The sequence below is a fragment of the Taudactylus pleione genome, unplaced genomic scaffold, assembly GCF_031769625.1.
Source record: "Taudactylus pleione unplaced genomic scaffold, aTauple2 ptg001929l, whole genome shotgun sequence".
In the NCBI taxonomy this organism is placed as follows: domain Eukaryota; kingdom Metazoa; phylum Chordata; class Amphibia; order Anura; family Myobatrachidae; genus Taudactylus; species Taudactylus pleione.
Genome location: NW_028286326.1, coordinates 167814 through 176252, shown reverse-complemented (window position 1 = coordinate 176252; position 8439 = coordinate 167814). Strand labels below are relative to the sequence as shown.

The window sequence follows — 8439 nt, the reverse complement described above, 5'->3', positions numbered from 1 at the left end:
CAGTCTAACGCTCTACCAACTGAGCTATTTCGGCAAAGTCTGTGTATGGCAAAAGTCACTAAGACCTCAACTGAGCTATGTTTGCATGGTTACACAAGGTTTAGTATCAATATTTTTCTGTCATCATGATTGCATGAAATGAACAGAAAATATGTGTATTATACTGTAAATATATCCATTACAAACCCTTAATCATACATTTAAGTAAAAGTTTTAACAAATTGTGGTCAGGAAGCATTGAGATTACTTCAAATTTTCATAATGGTTAGAGAAGCATTACTTACAACATGAAAACAATATTTAAGCTGTATTTATGCACCATGTTGTTAAATAAACATTCTCATCATTGAGAACTTACTACTGAATACTCAACTATGTTAAGAAATTATGTTTTTTAAATTTGAAATAATTAAATTCTGATCACTACTCAAGGAAAGAAGAAAAAATGTGCTTAAAAATGCCGAAACCCGGGATCGAACCAGGGACCTTTAGATCTTCAGTCTAACGCTCTCCCAACTGAGCTATTTCGGCAAGGTCTCTGTATGGAAAAAGTCACTAAGACCTCAACTGAGCTATATTTGCATGGTTACACAAGGTTCAGTATCAATATTTTTCTGTCATCATGATTGCATGAAATGAAAAGAAAATATGTGTTTTAAACTATAAATATATCCACTACAAACCCTTAATCATACATTTAAGTAAAAGTTTTAACAAATTGTGGTCAGGAAGAATTGTTAGATTACTTCAAATTTTCATAATAGTTAGAGTAGCATGATGGACAACATGAAAACAATATTTAAGCTGTATTTATGCACCGTGTTGTTAAATAAACATTCTCATTATTTAGAAGATACTACTGAATACTCAACTATGTTAAGAAATGATGTTGTTTACATTTGAAATAATTAAATACTGATAAGTACTCAAGAAAAAAGGAAAAACGTACTCAAACATGCCGAAACCCGGGTACTTTAGATCTTCAGTCTAACGCTCTCCCAAGTGAACTATTTCGGCAAAGTCGGTGTACGGCAAAAGTCACTAAGACCTCAACTGAGCTATGTTTGCATGGTTACACAAGGTTAAGTATCAATATTTTTCTGTCATCATGGTTGCATGAAATGAAGAGAAAAGATGTGTTTTACACTGTAAATATATAAATTACAAACCCTTAATCGTACATTTAAGTAAAAGTTTTATCAAATTGTGGTCAGGAAGCATTGTTAGATTACTTCAAATTTTCATAATAGAGTAGCATGACGGACAACATGAAAACAATATTTAAGCTGTATTTATGCACCGTGTTATTAAATAAACATTCTCATCATTTAGAAGATACTACTGAATACTCAACTATGTTAAGAAATGATGTTGTTTAAATTTGAAATAATTAAATACTGATCACTACTCAAGGAAAAAAGAAATAATGTACTCAAACATGCTGAAACCCGGGACCTTTAAATCTTCAGTCTTATGCTCTCCCAACTGAGCTATTTCGGCAAAGTCTGTGTATGGCAAAAGTCACTTAGACCTTACCTGAGCTATGTTTGCATGGTTACACAAGGTTTAGTATCAATATTTGTCTGTCATCATGATTGCATGAAATGAAAGGAAAATATGTGTTTTATACTGTAAATATATCCATTGCAAACCCTTAATTATACATTTAAGTAAAAGTTTTAACAAATTGTGGTCAGGAAGCATTGTTAGATTACTTCAAATTTTCATAATAGTTAGAGTAGCATGATGGACAACATGAAAACAATATTTAAGCTGTATTTATCCACCGTGTTGTTTAATAAACATTCTCATCATTTAGAAGATACTACTGAATACTCAACTATGTTAAGAAAAGATGTTGTTTACATTTGAAATAATTAAATACTGATAAGTTCTCAAGGAAAAAAGGAAAAACGTACTCAAACATGCCGAAACCCGGGACCTTTAGATCTTCAGTCTAACGCTCTCCCAACTAAGCTGTTTTGGCAAGGTCTGTGTATGGCAAAAGTCACTAAGACATCAACTGAGCTATGTTTGCATGGTTACAAAAGGTTTAGTATTAATATTTTTCTGTCATCATGATTGCATGAAATGAAAAGAAAATATGTGTTTTATACTGTAAATATATCCACTACAAACCCTTAATCATACATTTAAGTAAAAGTTTTAACAAATTGTGGTCAGGAAGCATTGTTAGATTACTTCAAATTTTCATAATAGTTAGAGTAGCATGACTTACAACATGAAAACAATATTTAAGCTGTATTTATGCACCTTGTTGTTAAATAAACATTCTCATCATTTAGAAGTTACTACTGAATACTCAACTATGTTAAGAAATTATGTAGTTTAAATTTGAAATAATTAAATTCTGATCACTACTCAAGGAAAAAAGAAAAATGCACTCAAACATGCTGAAACCCGGGTTCGAACGAGGGACCTTTAGATCTTCAGTCTAACGCTCTCCGAACTGAGCTATTTCGCCAAGGTCTGTGTATGGCAAAAGTCACTAAGACCTCAACTGAGCTATGTTTGCATGGTTACACAAGGTTAGGTATCAATATTTTTCTGTCATCATGATTGCATGAAATTAAGAGAAAAGATGTGTTTTATACTGTAAATATATAAATTACAAACCCTTAATTGTACATTTAAGTAAAAGATTTAACAAATTGTGGTCAGGAAGCAGTTAGTTTACTTCAAATTTTCATAATAGAGTAGCATGACGGACAACTTGAAAACAATATTTAAGCTGTATTATTCACCGTGTTGTTAAATAAACATTCTCATCATTTAGAAGTTACTACTGAATACTCAACTATGTTAAGAAACGATGTTGTTTACATTTGAAATACTTAAATACTGTTAACTACTCAAGGAAATAAGAAAAAAGGTACTCAAACTTGATGAAACCCGGGACCTTTAGATCTTCAGTCTAACGCTCTACCAACTGAGCTATTTCGGCAAAGTCTGTGTATGGCAAAAGTCACTAAGACCTCAACTGAGCTATGTTTGCATGGTTACACAAGGTTTAGTATCAATATTTTTCTGTCATCATGATTGCATGAAATGAACAGAAAATATGTGTATTATACTGTAAATATATCCATTACAAACCCTTAATCATACATTTAAGTAAAAGTTTTAACAAATTGTGGTCAGGAAGCATTGAGATTACTTCAAATTTTCATAATGGTTAGAGAAGCATTACTTACAACATGAAAACAATATTTAAGCTGTATTTATGCACCATGTTGTTAAATAAACATTCTCATCATTGAGAACTTACTACTGAATACTCAACTATGTTAAGAAATTATGTTTTTTAAATTTGAAATAATTAAATTCTGATCACTACTCAAGGAAAGAAGAAAAAATGTGCTTAAAAATGCCGAAACCCAGGATCGAACCAGGGACCTTTAGATCTTCAGTCTAACGCTCTCCCAACTGAGCTATTTCGGCAAGGTCTCTGTATGGAAAAAGTCACTAAGACCTCAACTGAGCTATATTTGCATGGTTACACAAGGTTCAGTATCAATATTTTTCTGTCATCATGATTGCATGAAATGAAAAGAAAATATGTGTTTTAAACTATAAATATATCCACTACAAACCCTTAATCATACATTTAAGTAAAAAATTTAACAAATTGTGGTCAGGAAGAATTGTTAGATTACTTCAAATTTTCATAATAGTTAGAGTAGCATGATGGACAACATGAAAACAATATTTAAGCTGTATTTATGCACCGTGTTGTTAAATAAACATTCTCATTATTTAGAAGATACTACTGAATACTCAACTATGTTAAGAAATGATGTTGTTTACATTTGAAATAATTAAATACTGATAAGTACTCAAGAAAAAAGGAAAAACGTACTTAAACATGCCGAAACCCGGGTACTTTAGATCTTCAGTCTAACGCTCTCCCAAGTGAACTATTTCGGCAAAGTCGGTGTACGGCAAAAGTCACTAAGACCTCAACTGAGCTATGTTTGCATGGTTACACAAGGTTAAGTATCAATATTTTTCTGTCATCATGGTTGCATGAAATGAAGAGAAAAGATGTGTTTTACACTGTAAATATATAAATTACAAACCCTTAATCGTACATTTAAGTAAAAGTTTTATCAAATTGTGGTCAGGAAGCATTGTTAGATTACTTCAAATTTTCATAATAGAGTAGCATGACGGACAACATGAAAACAATATTTAAGCTGTATTTATGCACCGTGTTATTAAATAAACATTCTCATCATTTAGAAGATACTACTGAATACTCAACTATGTTAAGAAATGATGTTGTTTAAATTTGAAATAATTAAATACTGATCACTACTCAAGGAAAAAAGAAATAATGTACTCAAACATGCTGAAACCCGGGACCTTTAAATCTTCAGTCTTATGCTCTCCCAACTGAGCTATTTCGGCAAAGTCTGTGTATGGCAAAAGTCACTTAGACCTTACCTGAGCTATGTTTGCATGGTTACACAAGGTTTAGTATCAATATTTGTCTGTCATCATGATTGCATGAAATGAAAGGAAAATATGTGTTTTATACTGTAAATATATCCATTGCAAACCCTTAATTATACATTTAAGTAAAAGTTTTAACAAATTGTGGTCAGGAAGCATTGTTAGATTACTCCAAATTTTCATAATAGTTAGAGTAGCATGATGGACAACATGAAAACAATATTTAAGCTGTATTTATCCACCGTGTTGTTTAATAAACATTCTCATCATTTAGAAGATACTACTGAATACTCAACTATGTTAAGAAAAGATGTTGTTTACATTTGAAATAATTAAATACTGATAAGTACTCAAGGAAAAAAGGAAAAACGTACTCAAACATGCCGAAACTCGGGACCTTTAGATCTTCAGTCTAACGCTCTCCCAACTAAGCTATTTTGGCAAGGTCTGTGTATGGCAAAAGTCACTAAGAGATCAACTGAGCTATGTTTGCATGGTTACACAAGGTTTAGTATTAATATTTTTCTGTCATCATGATTGCATGAAATGAAAAGAAAATATGTGTTTTGTACTGTAAATATATCCATTACAAACCCTTAATCATACATTTAAGTAAAAGTTTTAACAAATTGTGGTCAGGTAGCATTGTTAGATTACTTCATATTTTCATAATAGATAGAGTAGCATGATTTACAACATGAAAACAATATTTAAGCTGTATTTATGCACCGTGTTGTTAAATAAACATTCTCATCATTTAGAAGTTACTACTGAATACTCAACTATGTTAAGAAACGATGTTGTTTACATTTGAAATACTTAAATACTGATAACTACTCAAGGAAATAAGAAAAAAGGTACTCAAACATGCTGAAACCCGGGACCTTTAGATCTTCAGTCTAATGCTCTCCCAACTGAGCTATTTCAGCAAAGTCTGTGTATGGCAAAAGTCACTAAGACCTCAACTGAGCTATGTTTGCATGGTTACACAAGGTTAAGTATCAATATTTTTCTGTCATCATGGTTGCATGAAATGAAGAGAAAAGATGTGTTTTGTAGTGTAAATATATAAATTACAAACCCTTAATCATACATTTAAGTAAAAGTTTTATCTAATTGTGGTCAGGAAGCATTGTTAGATTACTTCAAATTTTCATAATAGAGTAGCATGACAGACAACATGAAAACAATATTTAAGCTGTATTTATGCACCGTGTTATTAAATAAACATTCTCATCATTTAGAAGATACTGCTGAATACTCAACTATGTTAAGAAATGATGTTGTTTACATTTGAAATAATTAAATACTGATAACTACTCAAGTAAAAAAGAAAAAATTTACTCAAACATGCTGAAACCCGGGACCTTTAGATCTTCAGTCTAATGCTCTGCCAACTGAGCTATTTCGGCAAAGTCTGTGTATGGCAAAAGTCACTAAAACCTCACCTGAGCTATGTTTGCATGGTTACACAAGGTTTAGTATCAATATTTTTCTGTCATCATGGTTGCATGAAATGAAGAGAAAAGATGTGTTTTACACTGTAAATATATAAATTACAAACCCTTAATCGTAAATTTTAGTAAAAGTTTTATCAAATTGTGGTCAGGAAGCATTGTTAGATTACTTCAAATTTTCATAATAGAGTAGCATGACTTACAACATGAAAACAATATTTAAGCTGTATTTATGCACCGAGTTATTAAATAAACATTCTCATCATTTAGAAGATACTACTGAATACTCAACTATGTTAAGAAATGATGTTGTTTGCATTTGAAATAATTAAAAACTGATAACTACTCAAGGAAAAAATAAAAAATTTACTCAAACATGCTGAAACCCGGGACCTTTAAATCTTCAGTATTATGCTCTCCCAACTGAGCTATTTCGGCAAAGTCTGTGTATGGCAAAAATCACTAAGAGATCAACTGAGCTATGTTTGCATGGTTACACAAGGTTTAGTATTAATATTTTTCTGTCATCATGATTGCATGAAATGAAAAGAAAATATGTGTTTTGTACTGTAAATATATCCATTACAAACCCTTAATCATACATTTAAGTAAAAGTTTTAACAAATTGTGGTCAGGTAGCATTGTTAGATTACTTCATATTTTCATAATAGATAGAGTAGCATGATTTACAACATGAAAACAATATTTAAGCTGTATTTATGCACCGTGTTGTTAAATAAACATTCTCATCATTTAGAAGTTACTACTGAATACTCAACTATGTTAAGAAACGATGTTGTTTACATTTGAAATACTTAAATACTGATAACTACTCAAGGAAATAAGAAAAAAGGTACTCAAACATGCTGAAACCCGGGACCTTTAGATCTTCAGTCTAATGCTCTCCCAACTGAGCTATTTCAGCAAAGTCTGTGTATGGCAAAAGTCACTAAGACCTCAATTGAGCTATGTTTGCATGGTTACACAAGGTTAAGTATCAATATTTTTCTGTCATCATGGTTGCATGAAATGAAGAGAAAAGATGTGTTTTGTAGTGTAAATATATAAATTACAAACCCTTAATCATACATTTAAGTAAAAGTTTTATCTAATTGTGGTCAGGAAGCATTGTTAGATTACTTCAAATTTTCATAATAGAGTAGCATGACAGACAACATGAAAACAATATTTAAGCTGTATTTATGCACCGTGTTATTAAATAAACATTCTCATCATTTAGAAGATACTGCTGAATACTCAACTATGTTAAGAAATGATGTTGTTTACATTTGAAATAATTAAATACTGATAACTACTCAAGTAAAAAAGAAAAAATTTACTCAAACATGCTGAAACCCGGGACCTTTAGATCTTCAGTCTAATGCTCTGCCAACTGAGCTATTTCGGCAAAGTCTGTGTATGGCAAAAGTCACTAAAACCTCACCTGAGCTATGTTTGCATGTTTACACAAGGTTTAGTATCAATATTTTTCTGTCATCATGGTTGCATGAAATGAAGAGAAAAGATGTGTTTTACACTGTAAATATATAAATTACAAACCCTTAATCGTAAATTTTAGTAAAAGTTTTATCAAATTGTGGTCAGGAAGCATTGTTAGATTACTTCAAATTTTCATAATAGAGTAGCATGACTTACAACATGAAAACAATATTTAAGCTGTATTTATGCACCGAGTTATTAAATAAACATTCTCATCATTTAGAAGATACTACTGAATACTCAACTATGTTAAGAAATGATGTTGTTTGCATTTGAAATAATTAAAAACTGATAACTACTCAAGGAAAAAATAAAAAATTTACTCAAACATGCTGAAACCCGGGACCTTTAAATCTTCAGTATTATGCTCTCCCAACTGAGCTATTTCGGCAAAGTCTGTGTATGGCAAAAATCACTAAGACCTCACCTGCGCTATGTTTGCATGGTTACACAAGGTTTAGTATAAATATTTTTCTGTCATCATGATTGCATGAAATGAACAGAAAATATGTGTTTTATACTGTAAATATATCCATTACAAACCCTTAATCATACATTTAAGTAAAAGTTTTAACAAATTGTGGTCAGGAAGCATTGTTAGATTACTTCAAATTTTCATAATAGAGTAGCATGACGGACAACATGAAAACAATATTTAAGCTGTATTTATGCACCGTGTTATTAAATAAACATTCTCATCATTTAGAAGATACTACTGAATACTCAACTATGTTAAGAAATGATGTTGTTTAAATTTGAAATAATTAAATACTGATCACTACTCAAGGAAAAAAGAAATAATGTACTCAAACATGCTGAAACCCGGGACCTTTAAATCTTCAGTCTTATGCTCTCCCAACTGAGCTATTTCGGCAAAGTCTGTGTATGGCAAAAGTCACTTAGACCTTACCTGAGCTATGTTTGCATGGTTACACAAGGTTTAGTATCAATATTTGTCTGTCATCATGATTGCATGAAATGAAAGGAAAATATGTGTTTTATACTG

At 31.1% G+C, this 8439-nt stretch overlaps 2 non-coding genes across 2 annotated transcripts; both read right to left on the bottom strand.

The window, feature by feature from the left end:
* Positions 1-458: 458 nt before the first annotated feature.
* On the bottom strand, positions 459-531 carry TRNAF-GAA (transfer RNA phenylalanine (anticodon GAA)). The gene has a single exon. It is a non-coding gene; the product is annotated as a tRNA-Phe (tRNA).
* Positions 532-3389: 2858 nt separating this feature from the next.
* Positions 3390-3462, bottom strand: TRNAF-GAA (transfer RNA phenylalanine (anticodon GAA)). The gene has a single exon. It is a non-coding gene; the product is annotated as a tRNA-Phe (tRNA).
* Positions 3463-8439: the final 4977 nt, after the last annotated feature.